Source organism: Rattus norvegicus, chromosome 14, assembly GCF_036323735.1.
Source record: "Rattus norvegicus strain BN/NHsdMcwi chromosome 14, GRCr8, whole genome shotgun sequence".
Classification (NCBI taxonomy): domain Eukaryota; kingdom Metazoa; phylum Chordata; class Mammalia; order Rodentia; family Muridae; genus Rattus; species Rattus norvegicus.
In genome coordinates, this window is record NC_086032.1 from 43,132,988 (window position 1) to 43,155,849 (window position 22,862).

Here is a 22,862-nt window from a genome sequence, read left to right on the forward strand (position 1 = left end):
CTGCTCAAGCCACTTGATCTGCCCGGGGCCACTGAGTCTCTTCTCTTCTGATGTGTCCTATGTGATGAATAATACTTACAGTTGCCAGCTTCATTAGAGCATCCAAGAGATCCAAGATTTCCTTCTTGTTTTTTCTTTTCCCTCTGATGTGAGCGGTCCTTTCTCTTGGTATATAGCCCCTGTGGAGTTGGGTATACCTGCTATCTGTGTAGAGGTTAATTTTCTTGTTGTCCCCAAGTTCCAAGGCTTCGGTGAGGGCAATTAGCTCTGCTTTCTGCACTGAAGTGCTGGGGTTGGGGGGGGGTAGAGGTTCAGCCCAGATGACATTTGTGCCATCTACCATGGCGGCACCTGACTCTTCTCTGACCTTCATGGAGAAAACTGCTCCTGTCTGTAAACTAGGTAGCCTCAGTTCCAGGTAAGGGTCAGAGAGGTCTTTTCTCTACCCGTGGACTTCTGCCAGTATTTCTTGACACTTGTGCTGTAGTGGCTTGAGGTCAGAACTGGGCAGCATGGTCACTGGATTGAGCCCAATTGGTAGAGAATCTAGTCCATGTCAGCTGACGAGTGGTCCCATCTTCTGGGTCTTTCCATTCAAAGGTGAAATATTTTTGACTTTGAGGTGCCAAGGGTAGGCAGAAGAAAGCATCTTTCAAGTGTAAGATTGTGTATGCAATTCTGGAAGGTGGCGAAGAACTCAAGTGGATATTAGCCACTTGATGGTTTTCCTCTCATAAGTTCTGGACTAGGTGATAATCGTTAGTGCCTGGGTTCTTTTTTTTTTTTTTTTTTTTGGAGCTGGGGACCGAACCCAGGGCCTTGCGCTTGCTAGGCAAGCTCTCTACCACTGAGCCACATCCCCAACCCCTAGTGCCTGGGTTCTTAACTGGCAGGAGCTGTGTGTTCCACTGAATGGCACTTATGTAATACCCCAAGCTGGAGGAGCCTGGAGATGTGTGGCTTAATTACTTCTCATGCCTCCCGAGACATAGAGTATTGTCTGAGAGACACTGGGATAGCCTGCACCTTGAGTTCTATCACCATGGGGGATGACATTTTGCTTTGCCCATCTCCACCGTTTCCACCCAGGCTGACTGGAATGTTTCCAATCACCAAGTCAAGTCCTGGTTCTTTGTGAGCCGCTGGATGGCTGCCTTGAGGCCTGCCAACAGAGCCTGGTGGAAGACCTTAAGGTGCTCCTTACCTTTGGCTGAATTAAAGTTCCAATCAGGTCAGGTTAAAGGGTATCCTGCATCAATGACTGCTGGGTTTTCCAAGGGACACGCCTTCCCCCCCCACCACCCCCCCGTCTGACGGAGCACCCCATGGGGTGGTGGGGGTTCTCCTTGAATACCGGACAAGCCCCAAATGACCCCCCTCCCCCTCCTTCATCAGTGGTACTTACTTCAAAAGCAAGAGGTTTATTTTGCCGAAGGTCAGGGTCAACCTCCAGTAGTTCCTCAAGGTGAGTTAATTGGAAGGCGACCCTGAATGGTTATTACAAGAAGTTTTTACTTTTTTAGGGGCAGAGGTTACATCAGCAAGGTTACAGTTCAAATTTATTGGCTAAACATATTGATTTTTTTTCTTTCTTTCTTTTTTTTTTTTTTGGAGCTGGGGACCAAACTCAGGGCCTTGCGCTTAGCATATTGATTTTTAAATCTATTGACTAGCAAGCATCAGTAAGTACATTCTGAGAATTTTCTACAAGAATGTTCCTGTGGGGCCTGGAGAGATGGCTCAGTGGTTAGGAGCACTGACTGCTCTTCCAAAGGTCCTGAGTTCAATTCCCATCAACCACATGGAGACTCACAACCATCTGTAATGAGATCTGGTACCCTCTTCTGGTGTGTATGAAGACAGCTACAGTGTACTTATATAAATAAAAATCAATAAAAAAAATTAAAAAAAAATGTTCCTGTGGGTGGAGAATGGAACTTAGCCTAGCCTTGACCTGAGGTGGTTGGGTGTAAGGCTGGTGGAAACCCCTAGGGTCCTTCACATACAATAGTATAGGAACAATTACAAATGCTATCTTAGGTCCTAGAGAGATGGCTCAGAGTTTAAAAGCACTGGCTGCTCTTCCAGAGGACCTGGTTTCAATTTCCAGCACCTACATGACAGCTCAGAACTGTCCTTTGGCTCCAGTTTCAGGGGGATCCAACACCCTCACACAGACATACATGCAGGCAAAAACCAATGCATATAAAGTAAAAATAAATTGCACATACACACATATATATGTATGTATGTAATGTATGAAATGCTATCTTCATAAAGTGCTAGTATTAAATGAACAAGGACAATGTAGATGTAGAATCCCTGAAAATATTTCACGCAGATGTCAAAGAAAACAATAGGTGATTTTAAGAACAGAGTAAAAATAACATGTCAAAGGAGATTACAAATCAGGCAGTCAAGTTGCTTGACAAGTGGACATCCATTTTCTTTTTCTGTTTTTTCAAGACAGGGTTTCTCTGTGTAGCTCTTGCTGTCCTGGAACTCTGTAGACCAGGGAGCCTCAAATTCAAGAGATGCCTCGTGCCGGTATTAAGGGCCTATGCCATCACTGCATGGTCAGTTTTGTTTTTCTCAACTCAGCAACGGAGAATCATGAAGGTTTCTTTCTTCTTTTTTTATTTGGGATGTTTCTTCAATGAAATTTTGTAGTGTGCAGAAAAAGACAGAGCTCCCATGCTTGTTTTGGCTTGTCAGTTTTTGTTTTCTTTTCTAACTTGTAACCTTACCAAAGTGTGCAGGCCATACCTCTGTAGATCATGGAACTTTTTTTTTTCTTTTTTTCGGAGCTGGGGACCGAACCCAGGGCCTTGCGCTTGCTAGGCAAGCGCTCTACCGCTGAGCTAAATCTCCAATCCCGATCATGGAACTTTTAAAGCTTGTAGCTTAAGACAAATTGGACAGCACTGTTTTAAAGGTTTTGTTGTTGTTGTCAGATTGTTAAAATATTAGGGAAGAAAATGAAATTCCAAGTGGATGTTTTCTGGAGTTCACTATTTTTGGTTCAAACTTTAGATTCTTGGAATAATTTTCTTGTACTTTCTTATAAAAATATGCTTAGTTTCCTCTGAGGTCATTGGATACATCTGCAGAATAAGGGCTTCCACAACTGCTTCCACAGATGCTCTTCTTTGCTTATCAGGCTCCACACTTCTACTTGCTGGTATTTCCCGACCTTTCTTACATAGAAATTAAGCTGTCTTTGGATTGTTGAAATACTGCTTCCTAGTTCCCTAGCCAAAGAAACGTGTGGTGCTACTTCCTTTGGTCACATTCCCTCCCTCACCAGGAGGGCAAACCCAAGGGTAGGCGCCCTTCATTTGCTGCATTGGATGTCCTGGAGCTCGCTCAGTAGACCAGCCTGCCTGTCTCTGTCTGCTGTTGAGCTGTCACACCCGGCTTCTAACACATCTCTTTTAACGTTAATGTGGAACTTAATTTAGGTCTGTTTTCCAGTCCAAAATTCGAACGTTATCAGGATCACTCAAACCCCCCACAGCTGACATGCTTCTGTAATCTTCGAGTTCCGGTTTTCACGAGTGCCTGACGATGAACTACCACCACCTCTGCAGGTAGACCGGGTCTCGGCAGTCATCAATTTGTGTGCGCACGCCCTTCCACCAAAGTATGACTAAATACTGCGATGGACAGAAGCCATTCCCTCAGCAAACAAATACACACGTCAGAGGATAAGACAACTCGGAGGCTACGTGGGACAATCCAACAGCACGAGCACCCTTCTTTCACAGTGGAGCAACCCCACCCCACCACACACACCGGAACTGCCTCCTCCGCACCCGGCGCGCCCACACACGTCAGCACTGAGGCTGCGGGAGCCGCCCCCCTCCGACGCAGGTGGCCGGCGCGACACGCGCATGCTCACTAGGTAGGGTCACGGGAGGCTCCGGGCGCTACAATCTGTTGCGCCGCCCTCCGGAGCCGGCAGATCCGGGTCTCGTGGCTAAGAGTGACGTGGTCTATCGAATCCAAACAGAGGGGAGGAGGCCGGCGGCCAGCAGCAGAGGCAGCTTCAGCGGCGTCCGGAACGCTCCCGGCCGCCACCCTCCCCGCCCGCCGCTTGTTTGGGCGGGTGAGTGTCCCCCTGGCCCACCGCCCTCCTCGGCGACCCTCTTCGCGTTGCCACTTCTGTGGCCGCGCGTGCCCGGGGACCGCTGCGGCAGACCGGGCGCCTCTAGCTGGGCGCTGCACCTGGGGAGCCCGCAGCCGCTGGCCCGGCAGTCTGCAACTGGGCTGGCCAGGCACCCGCAGCCCGGGTGGTTTCACTTTTAGGGCCACATAGGCGGCGCGGGCGTGCAGGGGATTGGGGACAGTAACCCCGAAAGCCGGGCGGTGGCGTTTGCCTGGTGGGTTCGATGAAGTCACCCGGACGCGGCCCTTTGTTGTGTGTGGTAGCTGCCATCCTGAAAGCCAGAGCTCTCCTTTAGCCTCCATTGTGTTGCGGATTTAAAGGATTCCCCTTTTCTGTTGGTTCAGTTTGTGGAGCCGGGGCTGACAATGGAGCAGGTAGCAGCGCCGTTATTGGAAGGAATGCGGGGCAACAGCCTGGCAGTGGTTTGAGATCGGTATCGCTGCTTAAAGCCGAAGTTTTCCGAAGTGGCTGGTTAAACGTTAGGATTTTAGCCAAGATGATACTTGCTAACTGTAGAGAGGCGGCAGGATGCTTTTAGTTGCCCCAGTTGGAAAAGCCGAGGATGCGGCCTTAACGGAATGCCCTGGGTTTACATCTGGAGCGCCTGATGAGCGTAAGGAAGAATTTATACCTGCATTTGTGGAAGACACCCTCCGGGTTTTATGCTGTGGTGTTAGTTGGCAGCTATTCGTACCAGAATTTGGAGAAACCTGCAATTTCCCAAGGATTCTAGTCTGGAAACGCTTAGGAGGCACTCTGCTGCCCCGTGTCTGATGTGGAGGTTAGGGGAAGCAGCTGCGTGCTCCTGCTTCAGGTGACTCACTGCTCGCGCAGATTCCTGTAGTGTAGCCGCCCACCCTTTTGCCCTCCGCACTCAGTCCCGAAAACCATGCCTGGATATTCCATCGTGATTTTAAAAAGGGACATTTCCCCCTCTCCAAGATACTTAATTAAAGCGTTTCTGTGGAAAGCAGCAGGAAAGAACGATAAAAACAGATTGATTGCTTTCCATCAAATCTGGACAGAATTCTTAGGAATTTAGACCCCTCTCTTTGAAGGGTGTACCTTTGGTCAGTAACAGACCTCTTATCAAATCTTTTCCTCCCGTATTGGTCGTGGGTTTTTTCCTTCTACCATACTTGGAATCCTGTTGATATAGATAAAGGAGAATTTTCTTTTTGCACTTCCCCCTTTCATATATCTATATCTATAGATATAGATATAGATATGTATATACCCACTCTTTTTCTATTCTAAAACAATGTTTTTTTGTTTTGCGAAATGTTTTTGTGATGATTGGAGGAACTGTTGATAGAAGTGCATGAGGAGAAAAGAATGATAATCGTGCCACTCCTCTTGCCAGAATGTTAGTGTATATCCTTCCTTCCAGATGCTTTTGCAACTGTTTTATAAAAATATGGTATTATACATTTGCTTTTTAAAAAATAAATTTTATTAATTTTATTTAATGTGTATGGGTATTTTGCCTATATATATGTTTGTGCACCTTGTGCATTCTTGGGTGCCCAAGGAGATGTTGGATCCCAGGGGATATGGGACTTGCTGTGTTGCTGGGAACCAAACCCAGGTCCCGTGGAAGAGTAGTTATGCTGTAATCTCTGAGCCACCTCTCCACCTCATGCATTTGCTTTTTGCCCTCTGGCTGTAGGCTTCACATACTGGCACTTTTTCAGTTATTTATTTGTGTATTAGCTATGAACTGTGGACCTTTTACGGTGAAATTCCACCATGTTGGAAAATCAATAGTTATTAAAGCCATGGCGTTGAAAGTTTTCCTCTATGTCTCTATGGTGACATTGTGAAATTAAAAAAAAAAAAAACAAAAAAAACCCAAAAAAACAAAAACAAAAAACCAGACACTTAATGGCCTGTGAGTTAACTTGTTAACTCTCAAGGCAGCAAGTGCAATGTGGAATTTTAGTAAAGTTTTCATATTTAACGGTTCCACAGGTAGGTTTAGGTAGAACCCTTAGTTACACCACATTCCAAGTGCAGCACACCTGTTGCCGCCCCAGCCATAAGATTCTGGAAGAATTTACTTTTCATACATAGTTAACTGGCTTTGGTACGTGCCATCTGGTACAGGTTTTTTGTTGTTTGGTTTTTAACCACTGACACTGAAGGAGCCTAACCAGAAGTGCAGTGCCCTCTTCACTCCAGCTTCAAAGGCTTAGTACCATGAAGCATCCTAAGTCTGCTAATGCCAATTGGGCTGGTGTCTCCTAAGCCTTCTAAGACCTATAAATCTCTTTGTGGTTCATTATCTCCTGAGGAATTAATTCCAGATGGTTAGTACTCTCTGTGACTTGTCTCCCTCCCTCCCTCCCTCCCTCCCTCCCTCCCTCCCTCCCTCCCTCCCTCCCTCTCTCTTTCTTTCTTTCTTTCTTTCTTTCTTTCTTTCTTAAGATTTATTTATTTTGTGTATATGAGTACACTGTAGCTGTCTTCAGACACCAGAAGAGGACATGGGATCCCATTTCAGATGGTTGTAAGCCACCATGGGGATTGAACTCAGGGCCTCTGGAAGAACAATCAGTGCTCTTAACCTCTGAGCCATCTCTCCAGCCCACAGTTCTTTTTCTTTAATATGTACAAGTGTTTATGATTGATTTTTTTTGTCTATATCTAATGAGCACATGAGTGTGTGTGTTTGTATGTTTGTGTGCCATAGAAAACCAGAAAAGGGTACTGAATTCCCTAGTACTGGAGCTAAAGGTTGTTAGGAGTTTATGAGCTACCAGACAAGGTTACTAGGAACCAAACTGGGGTCCTCTAGACAAGAAGCAAGTGCTTTTAATGACTGAGCCATCTCTCCAACCCCTTTAATTAAAAGAAATTACAGCACTCAGTAAGCATTCCTTTCCCATCCCTGGTGCTACCGCCCTTGCTAGACTACCACAGTCTCTTGTGTGGTCAACTGAAGTAATTTCCTGGTCTGTCTCCAACTTTAGCTACTGACATATGGTGCATTCCTCATGTCACAACCTAAGAGTTTCCTCAGATTTTAGGTTAGAGTCTGTCTCTTGTCTGTCTGTCGGTCGGTCTGTCTGTCTCTCTCTCTGTCACACACACACACACACACACACACACACACACACACACACACACACACACGGTTGATTGAAAGTCTCTGATTCCAGATAAACCCTAACCTGGCATGGTGGCACATACCTTCAATCCCTTGGAAGGCAGAGGCTGGTAGGTGTCTGGTTTGGAGGTAGGTCTTTGAGTATCAGGTTTGTTAGGCACTTCCTACCCAGTCCTCTACTCTGGAACCTGGCACATCAGTATATTCCTGTTTGTCATCCCTTTTTGTTGTCTCTGAGTCTACTAGCCTTCGAACTACTGCCTGGAGGCCTTTGCTCTTCCTGTACCCTGTGGTCAGTATTCTCCCAGTCTGCTTTGGCCAGTTCATTTCTGTTATTCAAGTTGCAGTTCAGATGTTGGCTTTTCAAAGAAATTGCCCCATGTCTCTATCTTTTTTATCTTATTCACACATTTATCACTACCTGGATTGCTTTGATTTTTATGCTTCTTATGCTGGCAGTTCTTCAAAATGGCATAACAGGAACTCTGTGACTGTTGTTGGATGAGTGAACTTGTGGACATTTCTATGCAACTCCTCTTTAGGCCTGTTGTTTCTCAGAAAACTAATTTTCAGCAGCTTCTCGAAGGACAGTCTTAATTCTATTTAATAATCTTTGATGTTTGTGCCAAAGAGCATCATTCTATTTTAGACCTATGGACCCTTGGAGAAGTGGGTTCCCAGATTCTGTATCCTTACCAGACCCACTTTTTTGTGGTGCCACAAATTGAACCCAACCCTTTGTGTGTGGTAGGTAAGTGCCTTACCATTGAGTTATACCCCAGACCGTAGCTGTGCCTTTTGTTGTTGTTTGAGGTGGGGTTTTATGAAGCCTAGGCTGGCCTGGGGCCCATCTTGGACTTCGGATCCTGTTACTTCCACCAGACTTCGGGTTTCTGAGGCGGTGTCTTGGCTCGGTAGCTTGGGTTGGCCTGGTTAAGTGGAGGTCTTCCTGTCTCTCCCCCAGAGGCTTCCCCAGCGTAATTACAGACATGAGCCACCACACCCAGCTCCAAATTCGCACTTTCAACAACCCTTTGGGTGATTTTGTTGTACATTAAAGTTTGGGAATGTTTCTTGATTTTTAATGTCTAGCTCCATTATAGTGGTCCTGACTTGGGGTGTGTTAGACAAGGTTACTCTGCTAAATATTACTCTTTCATTTTTTCCATGTCGCTACAGAGTAATCTAGAGTTACGTTTTCCTGCCCACATCTTACAAATGAAGAAGACACAGACATGGAGAGTGGTTAATCCCAGTCTGTGCTTCCTCAGCGTGTCTTCCTGCTTGTGAGGGACAGCGTGCAGGACGATACACACTACTTTCAATAAGCTGGGCAGTTATTGATTTAGATATATTTATTTTTATTTTCTGCATCTGGGTGGTTTGCCTGCAGGCGTGTGCACCATATACATGCAGTGCTCATTGAGGTTGAAGACGACATTTGATGCTCTGGAACTGAAGTTGTTGTCTACCCTATGAATGTGGGGTCCTCTAGAAGAGTGGCCATTGCTCTTAACTGATGAACCATCTCTCCAGCCCTAAGCTTTTAGTTAAGGACAAAATAGTATTTTTGTCCTATTTGCAACCTATGTGAAAGCCTTTTTTAAAAATTTATTTATTTATTTATTTTGACAAAAAAAAAGTTGCTGCTTTCTTGTTGGAAGTTGCAGAATTAGGAGATGGTTTTGAGAAACACTCTAAGCATGCCTATTTCTGGCTACTCAGGATGCTGAGGGAGGAAGACCGTTTGAGGCCAGTGTGGGCAGCACAGTGAGGCCTTACTTCCAACAAAACAAACAAAACCGCAGCAACCACGAAGAAGCCTCTACACCCTTCCAGGTCTTCTTGGCTCTGAGAGCCTACTGGCTAGCACCAAGTAAGCTCAGGACTCTTTTTCCTCCTTTGTTTATGTTTCTCCTGTCAGAAAGGTATCCTTGTTGATGAGGCATTTAATTCTACATCTGTTGGTGTGAGTGCCTTACTCTTGGACTGCATAGGAACTGCAGAGTTCTCAGTGCAAGACCCCTCTGAAAAGAGGGAGAAGATACATGTGATCTCTGTCATCATGTCTGAGACTTCAACACAGACTAGGACTACTGGCTAGTCTTCTGTCCTCTTTTAGCCTCGCCCTTTCTCTGGAGGCTTAGGTCACCAGCTCTCGCCTCACTTAGGGGCCTTGGACTTCTATTAATAGCTGTTTATTTTTCCTTCTACTTCATCTGCTTGTTAGCGAAAAGTTACAATGGGCTAATGTTTAAGACCAGCTGCTGTGCTATAATGCTCTCAGAAGTACTTGGCCTTTTCCCTGTCTCTTGTTTTTTAATTATATTTTATTTTATGGGTGTGGATGTCTATGCCCCATGTAAGTGCCTGGTGCCTGAGGAGGTCAGAAAAGGGCATCAGATCCCCTGGAACTGGAGTTATTGATGGTTGTAGGGCACTGTGTGGATGCTAGGAAACAAAACTGAGTCCTCTGGAAAAGTAGCCAATGCTCTCCAGACCCTTCTGTATGATTTTTGAGAAAGAGTCTCCCGTGGTAGTCTGTTAACTCCTTCCCTCTTCTGTTGGTGGTGGGAATTGAACCCATCGCTTCTTACAAGTTATGCAAAGACTCTCTTTTTTTTTTTTTTTTCAGAGCTGGGGACCGAACCCAGGGCCTTGTGCTTGCTAGGCAAGTGCTCTACCACTGAGCTAAATCCCCAACCCCGTAAGACTCTCCTATTAAGCTACAACCTAGACCATGCTTAACATGGTTTCAATTGGCTTTATGTTATAAAACATTTTGAATAAAATCACTTGAAGTTTTTAGTTTATCTGGGCATGAAAATAATTACCATGCCTAAAAATAACATGAGCCATGTTTAGTTAACTCAAACTGAAGAATTATACTAACCAGTTTAATTATTAAATAAGCTAGAGCAGGATATGGCGATATGCCTTTAATCTCAGCACTTAGGTGGCAGAGAAAGGCAGATCTCTCAGAGTTTGAGGCCAGTTTGATCTACATAGTGAGTTCCACGCCAACCAGAACTACATAGTAAGAGTGAAAAAAAAAATAATAGCAGTTGGGTGGTAGCTCATGCCTTTAATCCCAGGACTTGGGAGGTACAGGCAGGTGGATCTCCGAATTCAAGACCAGCCTTGTTTACAGAGGGAGTTCCAGAACAGCCAGGGCTACACAGAGAAACCCTGTCTAAAAAAAACAAACAAAAAAGTAATAGTAAATTAAATATAAAATAAATCATACTTGAAACACTTTAATGACTCAAAACGGAATTAATAGTAGTTCAGAAAATCTAGGCAGTATGCATGTACTTGGCTGTGGCTAGAGAAATCCATGTAGAGAGGCTTGACTTTCAATTTAGGTTTTTCCTGGGATAGCAGGATGAGGTATTTGAAAACTATAATTTGAAATATGTAGTGTTTTAAAATAGTCAACTCTGAAAACGTGTATTTTTTTTTTTGTTTGTTTGTTTTTTTTTTCCGGAGCTGGGGACCGAACCCAGGGCCTTGCGCTTCCTAGGCAAGCGCTCTACCACTGAGCTAAATCCCCAACCCCAAACATGTATTTTTTTTAAAACCAAACAGACATTTAGGTGTATCATGGAGCTTACACACATTTAATAATATTTTTAATGGCACTGCTTTTATTTTGGAGAAAGTTTCCCCTTTCATACTTATTTTCATACTGGATTTTCATTTCCCTTTTTGCTTTTTTAAAAATTGCAGTCAAAACACAGATGTATCAGCTTTGGGTAACTGCAGAGTGGAGCTGCTTTACTCTTGCCCGTCTCCCTACCCCATCGCACTGGCACAACTTCCAAACTTTCACACACCTAACCGTGCTTCTAAACAGGGTGTGGTAAGCATCTTCATGACGTATATTCCAGAGCCATAGAGGTCAGTGCTGTGGTGGGTAGTGTCTTTTGTCTTGTAGCACACTTAGTTTTTGTTCGTTTGGTTGGTTGGTTGATTTGTGTTGTTGGTTTGTTTTAGACAGGGTTTATATAACCCTGACTAGCCTGGAACTCACCGTGTAGACCAGGCTGGCCTTGAATTCACAGAGATCTGTTAGTGTCTGCCACCACTACTCTCAGCTGTCATGACATTTGATAGAGCTCACTATTTTCAGAGCTCATCAATAAATTGTAACACAGCAATTAAAAACTACTTTGTTAGCATTTAGAAGTAACATATTCACTGTAATTACAAATGGCTAGTATGGATTTTATTTTTTAAAAATCTGTTAAATTTTTTTTTTTTTTGAATCTGAGTAGTTCTGTCCCTCTGTACATGTGTATATTGCTGAGGACTGGACCTCGGGCTTTGTGCATGCCAGGCCAGTCAGACCCATAGCTCTGCTCCCCCGGGTGGAAAGCACTCTTTTTTTTTTTCCTTTTTCCTTTTTTTCAGAGTTGGGGATCGAACCCAGGACCTTGCGCTTGTTAGTCAAGCGCTCTACCACTGAGCTAAATCCCCAACCCTTGGAAAGCACTCTTGAGAGGACATTTTAGGAACTATTTTCAGAATTTGAAAGTTTAATGATACTGAATATAAATAGTTTAATTGAAACATTTATTTTGCCATTTATGGTAAATTTTACTCCTGTACCTTGACCAGGTAAAGAGATTCTTTACCTGAGCAAAGTATAGCTGAGAAAAGACGAGAGATGAATGGGGCTTCAGGGTAGGTAGACATCTTCCTTCCCTTCCCCCTGTACAGAATGATACCCAAGGTCCCCAGGGGAGTGGAAGTAGTGTAAGGCAGTTTACTGCTGAGGGGCGAAGATGCCTTCTGTTGAGTTGGCCTTCAGCATTTTCAGCCTATAAAGGACTCATCAAAATTCTCACGTGATCCTTGCACTCCCCTTTAAAGTGAATCGTTTCCGTTATCAGTCCCATTTTATAAATAAACCAAAGTCACAGAACCTAAGCGATTTATCCCTCTTGGTAATGCTCATAACTAGAAGTCCTACATTTATGAGTTAATCCCTGATGACTTGGTAAGTTGTCTAAAGTGATTGCTGGAATATGAATCAGTTATTGGTAAGGATTTAAAAAAAAAAAAAAAACCAACCTTAGGAAAAGCATGCCAAGAGGTGGTGGAGCACATCTTTAACCCCGCAGAGGCGAGCAGTTTGAGGCCAGCCTAGACTACAGACTTCCAGGACTGTTGGAAGTACACAAAGAAACCCTGTCTCCAGAAAGCATCCCCCCCCCCCCAAAAAAAAAAGAAACTTAAAGACTATTGGAAACACAGTATAATCCAGGTTGTATGTGTTTCCTCAAGCAGTGTGTCTGGAACCTTGACTGACAGAGTATCAGGGGGAAGACTAGCACCCTTGTGTGCACACCCGCTGTGACGCCACAGAGCTGCAACCCAGGCACTTCATTGCCAATGAAGGAGGATCAGGAGGTCAAGCAAGGCTTCCCGCTGTTAGAGTCAGTTCTAGGCCATCCTGGGCTGCATGAGACCCTGTCTTAGCACCTCTTCTCTCTTGCTCCCCCAGACAAGGCCTTAGAGAGAGGCCTGCTGCTTCTGTCTTACGGACATAGCCATTGCCACGAGAGAGACTTAGTTTCCAGAGTGTGAGCAGTTTTGTTTTGTAAGCTCCCAGGCACTTGCTGTAGCAGCGCAAACACACTAAGGATGAATGGGAACAAGAGTAGGGCTTGAACGACCACCTAGATGTGAAGCAGCTGTGCCCCGTCCAATGCATAGAGACTGGAGTTTTCAAAGCGCACATCAGTAAGCTTAGGTGTTCACAAATGCAACCTTGCAAAGTGATTTTGGTGAGGGCTGAGGAGAGAGGTGGTGATAAACCTCATTCTTAGAGAATACGTTGCTGAGAGGAGAGAGAAAGCTTGGCTGTGCTTGGGAGAGAACAAGGGCATAGCCGGCCAGATCTTTCATTTTTTGTTTTGTTTTGTGCTGGGTATTGGATCTCATGCTGCCTTTTGATAAGGGTGTAGGTAGTCAGGTACCATTCATAAATCCACAATCCCAGCAGCACTTTGGAAAGTCTGAGGCTGTCCCTCCCATCAGCCAGGTGGCCAGAGTTCAGAAGGTTGGGGGCAAAGCAACTGCAAACCTTTTGGTGCTTTCAGGTTCCAGAGGACCAAGGATAGCATGTTCTGTGGAAGGCTGCTCCAATGTGAAATCCTTCCCCTCACAGACCGCAGTAAATCCTGGTAGCTGCTCACTGCCAGGTATAGCCTCATATCTGACGAGCATTTGCCTCAGGATGAGTCATATTCTGAGTCCGACCCTGCTTTAGATGACATTCAGTAGTTGGCCTCATGCTTGGCAGGTGCTGACTGTACCACCGAACTGCATTCCCAGCCTTGTGATACATAGGTAAGCTTTTGACTTCAGATTTTTCTTAATATATAGGAGTTTTGCTCACGTAGGTGTACTGTAGATGTGTGCACGTGGATGCAGGAGCTCACAGAGGCTAGAACAGGGTGTCTGATCCCTGGGAGGGAAAGTTATGAACCACCTGATGTGAGTGCTAGGAATTAAACGTGGGTCCTTTGGAAGAGCAGTATGTGTGTTTAACAACTATGCCCATTTCCCAGGTCCTAGACTTTTTTTTGGGGGGGGGGTTGTTTTTTAAGACATGGTTTCACTGTGTACTTCTGACTGTTCTACCATTCTCTCTTTAGCCCAGGCTAGCCTTAAACTCACAGAGTTCCCCCTGCCTCTGCCTCTGCCTCCTGAATATTGGGATTAAAGACATGCACCTCTACGGCCTCATGACTTTTATAAAATTTCATTTTTGGGAGGGGTCTGGAGGTGAGCATGAGCACAGTGATGCCTCTGTGGAGATCAGAGGACAGTTTGAGAAAGCCTGCCCTCTTCCTCTATGTGGGTCAGAGGATCAAACTCAGATTGTCAGTGTTGGCAGCAGGCCTGTACCCACTGAGCTATCCAAGCCAGGACTTCAGACTTTTGACTTGATACATAAGAAGTATTGGGAGGGCTATTAAATTAGAATGAGATATTTTATGTTTGAGAAGGGCGTGAATTTTGAGAATTGGCAGAGGTAAATGCTATGATCTGAATATATTGAAGTTTTAATCACGAGGGTAATGGTCCATGGGGGTAAGACTTTGAGAGGTGAGTAGATAAAAAGGGCAAAGAACCTTTGAAATAGGGTTAGTGTCCTTGTAAAAGAGGCCCACAGTATGACCTTTCTTGTCATTCAGTAATGCAGTGAGAACATACCACTGATGTCCAGATACCAACTCTGCCACATATGTAGCCTACACATAATTTACCCTAGTAGAATGGGCTAGAAGGAAGGAGTAGTACCACACACTGTGTGTGTGTGTGTGCACACGCGTGTGTGAGTGTATTTTGATCTTTTACTGAGGTTGGACCTGCGTGTTTATTTGAACAGTTATTTGTGTATTACTGTGAAATTGTTAAGTAACATTAGTAATTCTAGAGTTGAGGGCTGCCTGTTGATTCTTCTGTATCTTTCTGCAAACTTTTCTGCCTGTTCTTAGGGTCCCTAAGGATTTATTAGCTAAATCATTTTCAGAAAAGGAGAAATGAGAAAATTCATAGGCTTGAATGCCTCCTCTGTGTCCTGTGGCTTTTTGAGCAAGTGACTGAAATGCTCAGGACCTTAGTTCCTTCCTCTTTATTTTACTTTCTCTTTTTTTTCTTTCTTCCTTCTTTTCATTCATTCATTCATTCATTCATTCATTCATTCATTCGAGTCAGGGTCTTCCTATTTAGCCATGGCTAGCCTGGAAATCACTTATGTATGACTGACTACGTTATAAGTATGAGGCACCATGCCCCACTAGTTTTTTCTTTGAATAAGTAGGTGAGGGCCTGGGGATACAACTTAATTAATAGAGTACTTACCTAGCATGCAGAAGACCGTAGATTCTATGCTCAGCACTGTACAAACCAAGGCCTTGTAGTCCAAGACTTTAATCCCAGTAATCTTAGCACTTGGGAGGTAGAGGCAAAGGGTCAGAAGTTCCTCAAATCCCAGCACTCAGGAAGCGAGGCAGGCAGATCTCTGAGTTTGAAACCAGCCTGGCATACATAATGAGTTCTAAGCCAGCCAAGGCTACATAGTGAGACCCTGTCTTAAAAACAAAAGTACAATTGGGAGAGAACTGCTGTCCCTCTAAGGCTGTGATTGGACCACTTGTAAACTTGCCATTTGTTGGCTGTGTACTTGAAAATTTGTATTGTCTATTCTGACCCTTGCTACACAGTGCTCACTACCACAGCATCCCATGCACCACGCCCTGTTATTTCTTTATACTCCCATAGACCGTTTGCCTCTATGCAACTAGCTAATGTCCTTTGCACCGGCTTTACTTTCTACCTTTTAAATAACATATGCTCTGTCTGAAGTTTGGGGTCTTTCTTTTTTCAAGACAAGGTTTCTCCATGTAGCCCAGGCTATCCTGGAACTTGCTGTGTAGACTCTACTGGCCTCAAACTCAACATAGATCCAACTGCCTCTGCTTCTCTGGGATTAAAAGAGTTTGCCAACAGTACACTTGTTCTTTTAAAAATGCTAGAATATAATCTAACGCACCTTTGGTCTTAACTCTTGGGAGGCAGAGGCAGGCAGATCTATATGAGCTAGCCTGGTCTTCAGAGTGAGGTCAAGGACAGCCAGGGATACATAGGGAAATCATGTCTTGAAAAAAACCAGTAGGATTGTAAGTTGTTTTTGTTTCTTTGTTTTACTGTGCTTATTTATGTCTATGTCTGAGGACAACTTATGGGTGACAGCATCTACAATATGGGTTTTGGGGATTGAATCCTGGTTGTCAGGCTTGATGATAACAGGGTTTAACTGCTAAACCACCCCATGGTCCAGAGAGAACTCTTCATCCACCATACTGTTTGCGTTACTAAAGAAAACTTGTAATTACAGTCGGTTGCTGTGATAAGAGTTGGGGAATTTTAACTCCTAGGCAAAAGGCAACTGTGATTTCTCAGGTCTATACTGGATTTATTTCCACAGAAAGTGAAATGTTGTTGGTACAGCTCTAGGGGTTTTAAACAACAGTGGACCAGCTTCAGCATGACTGTATCTTTCTTTGCCTGTTTCCCAGCAGACGTTCAAGTGTTGTTCAGAAATGTATCCTTAGGGCTGGAGAGATGGTTCAGCAGTTAAGAGCACTGACTGCTCTTCCAGAGGTCATGAGTTCAATTCCCAGGAACCACATGGTGGCTCACAACCATCTGTAATCAGATCTGGTGCCCTCTTCTGGCCTGCAGTCACATATGTAGGCAGAATGCTGTACATAAAATAAGTAAATAAATCTTAAAAAAAAAAAAAAGAAATGTATCCTTAAATAACAGGCAGCTCACTACTAGCTGTCTTAACTTTTGTAGCATTGTGAAGTTGTCTTTGTAAGCTTGAAACAGCTGTAATTTGCATTATTTGTCATATCTCACAAATGGAGACTGAAATCTCTTCTGGCATTCACAGTGTGACTTCCTGTCCAGGGTTTGTGACATACAAGCTATTTGAGTGTGATCACTGCTTTCATACCTGAACCAGTTTTCCTCTTGAGATAGTAGCTCACGCTGTCCTCAAACTCACTGTGTAGCCAAAGATAATCTTGGACTTCTATTTCCTCTGTATGCATGCGTGCATGTGCGCACATGTGAAAGCCAGAGGTCCCTGAAGATTGTCTTCTTCAGTCCTAGTTATATGTATGTATGTATGTATGCATGGGTATGTGCCCTCAGAATACAAAAGAGGTCATCGGATCTCTGGAGCTGGATTTAGAGATAGTTATGAGCTGCCTGAGGTGCTGAGAAGAGAGTCAGGTCCTGTGCCAGACCCAAATGTGCTCTTCACCACAGAGCCATCTCCGTCTCAGTCTTCCCAGTGTTGTGCAGTACTGGGGTCAAGACCAGGCCTTATAACTGCATGACAAACCTCTTCCCACTGAGCTGCATCCCCAGCCCAGTTTCCTGTTCTCGTTATGTAGCGCTTGACTAGCCTAGAACTTGCTTACACACAGAGATCTGTTTGCCTCTGCTTCCCAAGTGCTAGTGTTTTAGGCAGGACCTTACCCTATGCTTCTAGATGGCTTGATGACCGATGTTTGAGCCCTGGAACCTTTGTAAAGAAGTTGGATACAGTGGTGCACATCCATGATCTCAACACTTCTGAGACAGAATGGGAGGGAAGGGAATCTCTGACCTCGAAGCTTACAGGCTAACAAACCTGGAGTACAGAGTGACATAAATCAGATTCTGCCTCAAAACAAGATGTGGCTAAAGGCATATTAGTAGATAATTCCAGAACCGACCGGTTTGCTAGTCACAGTGTTCAGTGTTCAGTGCAGTTGTTCTGCCTCTGTTCTCCCATTCGGAACAGCACGGTTTGACCCCACCCCTCCCTTTCTGTCCCACACAAGGGTGAATCACCCTTTCTTTGTCTCAGCGAGACCACACTGTGCGTGCTACTTGCTCATTAGTCACACAGTCACCATCACTTACCGGAACTCGGGACTGGAATGCTGGTCTTCAAGGAAAATGTTCAATTTCAGTATCAGGCCTGGATGTAGGAGGAGTAGTCCTGGCAATCTGAAATGCCAAGAAGCTGTAAAGAGTTCCCTCTCAGTGATAAGGTAGAATTTTCAATTTCATAAAGAAGGGGAAACTGCTCTGTCATTAAGTCCTATGGCAGTGAAGCATTAAGCCCAATCTACTTCTCTATGAAAAGGTTATAAAGATTAATTGTATATACCAGGACAGAGAGTGACCATAATCATACCATGATAAATAAATGTAGAAAACAACAAAAAAAAAATCCTTCTAGCTTTAATCCCAGCATTTAGGAGGCTAAAGTAGGTTATGCAGGAGTACCAAGGCCATTGTGGATTGCCTGAGACCTCAAAAAAAAAAAAAAAAAAAAAAACAGCCAGTTAAGGACATTGGCTGCTCTTTCAAAGGACCCGGGTTAAATTCCCAACACCTACATGGCAGCTTATAACTATCTGTAACTCCTGTTCCAGGAGATCTGGCACCCTCACACAGTCATAGATGCAAGCAAACACCAAATGTATAGAAAATACAAATTAATACTTTATAAAAGGAAAAAAAGTATAGCCAGGCAGTGATGCCTTCTTTGATCCCAGCTTTTAGAAGACAGAGGCAGGAACTCTCTCTGAAGATCACTGTGTAGCTCTGGTCTCTAACTCTGCATCCTCCTGCCTCTGCCTCTTGAGTGCTGAGATTTAAAGGTATATACTACCACTACCAAACTGATATAAAGTACTTCTGTATTAACGTTAACCAACAAATTTACTGATTGATCTAAGGATTCAGACAATTTAACATGCTTAGTGCAAGAAACGTGAGACGTATTTGTCTCTGGAGATATGGCTCTAGTAGGAGGAAGACTGTTCCTTTCTAGGAGTTTGGCTATAAGTCCTTAGGAAAGTACAGCATACAAGTCTCTGGGCTCAATCCATATAAGGAAAATAGGGGACCGGAGAGATGAGTCGGAAGTTAAGGGTGCTTGGTGCATAGTTGTGAAAACTGGAGTTCGAATCTCAGCACCCAGGTAGCGAGCTTCACTTTTAGTATGTGTCTGAGGAGGGCAGAGACAAAGCTGTCGCTGTCATTTGCTGCCTTCTAGTCTCCCTGAGAAAATGGAGCCCAGATTCAAGGAGAGTATCAGAGGAGGACACCCAGTGCCCTCTTGTGGCCTCTGTGCGCGCGCACGCGCACACACACACACACACCTTTTTTTATGAGAATTCTTTTAAAGTTAAATTTTATTTTATGTTAATTTTTTCTTTTTAACTGCATGTACAACTGTGAGGGTGTCAGAAGCCCTGGACCTGGAGTTACATATGGATGTGAGCTGCCATGTGAGTGCTGGGAATTGTATTGTACTCAGGTCTTCTAGAAGATCCATCTTCCCAGCCCCCCAAATGATAAGTCTTTACACATGTAAATTCAGAAGACACAGTTTTAAGAGACATGCTTGGGCTGGAGAGATGGCTCAGGGGTTAAGAGCACTGACTGCTCTTCAACAAGTCCTGAGTTCAATTCCCAGCAACCACATGGTGGCTCACAACCATCTATAATGGAATCTGATGCCCTCTTCTGGTGTGTCTGAAGACAGCTACAGTGTACTACTCAGATACATAAAAAAAGAAGAAGAAGAAGAAGGAGAAGAAGGAGAAGAAGGAGAAGAAGGAGAAGAAGGAGAAGAAGAAAGGAGAAGGAGAAGGAGAAGGAGAAGGAGAAGAAGAAGGAGAAGAAGAAGAAGAAGAAGAAGAAGAAGAAGAAGAAGAAGAAGAAGAAGAAGAAGAAGAAGAAGAAGACGACACGCTCTTGTTCAATCTAGACTAACCCAGAACTCCTGGGCTCATGGGGGCCTTGTCTCATCTCTCATATAATGGGTTCTTCAGGTTCATGCTGTTCTCTCCCTCACAGTACAATGAGAAGTGTCATTGTTTCTGTCCCCTAGGCACATAACCCATAGGTAAACAATTATAGAAAGCTTTCAAAAACCAAGATGGTGAAGATTTGGGCTGTTTGTGTTTATCTTTCTCTAAAAAGTGTCAGGGTGGCTTAGCGTATAGGGCTTTGGTTTGTTTTTAAATTTTTTTTTCCCCTTTTCTTTTTTTCCAGAGCTGGGGACCGAACCCAGGGCCTTGCGCTTGCTAGGCAAGCGCTCTACCACTGTGCTAAATCCCCAACTCCTGTTTTTAAAATTTTAAACAGTGATTGTGTGTGTGCATGCACATGTGCATGTGTGCACTCTGGTACATGCCATGGTGGAGGTCAGAGGACAGTTTGTAGGAGTCAGTTCTAAAGAACTGAACTCAGGTCATCCTGTTTGGCAGCAGGTGCCTTTCTAGCCATCGCATCAGCCCAGCATTAAAAAGAAAAAAAGATTTAATTTATCTTTATTGGTGTGTGTGTGTGTGTGTGTGTGTGTGTGTGTGTGTGTGTGTAATCAGTCTTAACCACCGAACTGTTTCTCTAGCCACCCAACTTTTTTTTCAGTAATCTTTCATTCATATGTATGAGCAAATATGAACATGTATACATACCTGTGTATCAAACTATAATTTCATCCAAATTGTAAAATGCATAGGAAAATAAGGGGAACTATTATCATCTGATCACTATGATTATTTCAAATAATATCTCTCTTCACTCCCCCAGTTTAAATTCTGGGTTTGTGCATGCCCTGCATAGTTTTTAAAAAGCCTCAACCACAAGAATTTCACATTGAACATGGAAATTTCTAGCTCTGTTCTTAGGAGGAAACTGAAAGTGTCAGTGTCTCCCCTTGGCCCCCCTCATCGTGTGTGTGTGTGTGTGTGTGTGTGTGTGTGTGTGTGTGTGTGAGAGAGAGAGAGAGAGAGAGAGAGAGAGAGAGAGAGAGAGAGAGAGAGTGTTTCTCCATGTAGCCTTCTCAAGATTTCTCTTGGGGCAGAAAACAAGCATTTATTGAAGAAAGAATTTAGGATTGACAAAAGAAAGCTTAAATAAGGGTATATATTTTTAGAATAAGTCAAAAATTTAGAAAATGCAAGTTGCAGTCATGTGGGGGCCTTGGAGCAGAGTGCAGCTCTTTTTATCCTGCTAAGTTGATGAGACTGGCTTTGACCAGACATCCTGAACATGGAACCTGTGACTTCAGCTTCCCAAGTAGCTGGTACTATACCGTGTGCCCCAGAATCTTCTCTAAAACATATTTTGAGAAGAGTCTTGCCTTGTAGCCCTGTCTGATCTGGTACTTGCTGAGTAGATCTGCCTTGAACTCACAGAGTTCCAACCAGCTCTGCTCCTGACGCCTGAGATTGAGGGTGTGGACCACATCCAGTTTTCTTTTCTTTTTTTGTTCCACATTTTGTGTGTGTGTGTGTGTGTATGTGTGTGTGTGTGTGTGCGTGCGTGCGTGCGTGCGTGCCTGCCTGCCTGCCTGCCTGCCTCCCTTCCTCCCTCCCTCCCTCCCTCCCTCCCTCCCTCCCTCCCTCCCCCCTCTTTCTTTCTTTCTTTTCTTTCTTTCTTTCTTTCTTTCTTTCTTTCTTTCTTTCTTTCTTTCTTTCTTTCTTTCTTTCTTTCTTTCTTTCTTTCGACAGCTTTCTCAATATAGCCCTGGCTTTCCTAGAATTCTCTGTAGACCAGTATGGCTTTGAACTAGGTATCTACTTGCCTCTACCTCCCAAGTGCTGGGATTTAAATAATTTATTTTTAATGATATTTTTAAATTTGTGTGTGTATGTTTGCATATGTATGTAAGTATGAGAGAGAGAGAGATCTGAGTGTGTACATGCACATATACCATGATGTATATGTGGAAGTCAGAGGAAAACTTCTGGGAGTTGGTCCTCTCCTCTCACAGTGTTTTGGTTCAAACACGGGTCATTAGGCTTACAGAGCATGCTCTGCATGCTGAGCCATTTCCTTCCCCACTTTCTCATACAGTTGGAGCCACTTAGGTAAAAACAAAGCGAATAAGCTATATATCTTTGTGTGAGCATGCAGATGCTTGTATGTGCATGTATCTCCAGGCCAGAAAAGGACATAGGATTCCTTGAGGTGGAATTACAGGCCAATGTCAACCACTTGACATAGTTTTGGAAACCAAACGTGGGTCCTACAGATAAGTAGCAAGGGCCCTTAACCATTGAGCCATCTCTTCAGCCCCATAAAAGAAATTCTTAATTTTACATGACAGGTGACTAAAAGCCAATAATAGAAAATACCCTTAGAATCAGTTAGACAAGAAGAATTTGAAAAAGAAGAAATTGACAAGATGTTCCATGTCATAAAAATTAGGGAAGGAAAACCAAGAAATATAGTTTGGGGCCTTGACAGCCTAGCAAAGGGTTTTGTGGTAGTGTACCCCTTTAATCTCGCACTCAGGAGGCAAGGAGACATATCTCTGTGAATTCAAGGCCACTTTGGTCTGCACAACCAGTTGCAAGCTAGCCATAGCTGTACAGTGAGTCCTTGTTCAAAGAGAAAATCCGTGCCCCTTGGTGTGCATGACATCTTAGGAGACTGTGTCTTGGGAAAGAGTTTTTAAATAGATAATGCCCGCATACTAGAGTGCTAGCATTAATGGGACTCTATTACTATATAGTTAGCAGTGCCCTGTGCTATTGATAAAAGTGGCAAATCCAGGGCTGTGAGTAACCTAGTGGTCAAGCTCTTGCCTAGCCTCCTAAAGCCCTGGCTCTGATCCTTAGCACTAAAGGAAAAGAAAAGAAAAGCAGTAAGTTCTTTTTATATAAGCCCTTAAACTGAGACATACTGGTTTTAATATTCCACCCTAAAATATCTGAACGTTAAGAGTGCTTTCACTGTTTTGGTTTAAATTGACAAGGCCCTAAGAGCAGAGTTTGCATTTCTAGGTTTCACATAAAAGGACATAGAATCATTCCTGCTAGACTGTTCCTCTGGTGCCTCTGGGGCAAGGAAATGGATTAGAAGAGGAAGGTTGTGGTTTCTATACTTCTGGGGCTGTTGAAATTAGTTGATCTGAAGACTGGCCAGGTCAGCTGCTTTGTTCTTGATATTTACTGCTAGTTACAAACAATGGGTAAATTTGTT

The 22,862-nt window shown here is 43.9% G+C and overlaps 2 protein-coding genes across 11 annotated transcripts in view; one reads left to right on the forward strand and one right to left on the reverse strand.

The window, feature by feature from the left end:
• The window catches only part of Rplp2l3 (ribosomal protein lateral stalk subunit P2 like 3), a 188,672-nt gene that overhangs the window by 34,090 nt on the left and 131,720 nt on the right, over positions 1-22,862 (reverse strand). The window lies entirely within an intron of this gene.
• Positions 3,767-22,862, forward strand: part of Smim14 (small integral membrane protein 14) — a 43,869-nt gene continuing 24,773 nt past the window's right edge. For 2 of the 10 annotated variants that reach the window (XM_063273438.1, XM_039092247.2), the window contains exon 1: positions 4,245-4,382. The gene's annotated coding sequence lies outside the window, so the exon portion shown is untranslated. Of the gene's footprint in view, positions 3,905-3,972; positions 4,109-4,244; positions 4,383-4,406; positions 4,543-4,645; positions 4,782-4,847; positions 4,983-9,002; positions 9,154-10,840; positions 11,178-22,862 lie in introns of those variants that run through there. The other 8 variants (XM_063273434.1, XM_063273436.1, NM_001037792.1 and 5 more) reach the window with 8 other exon arrangements.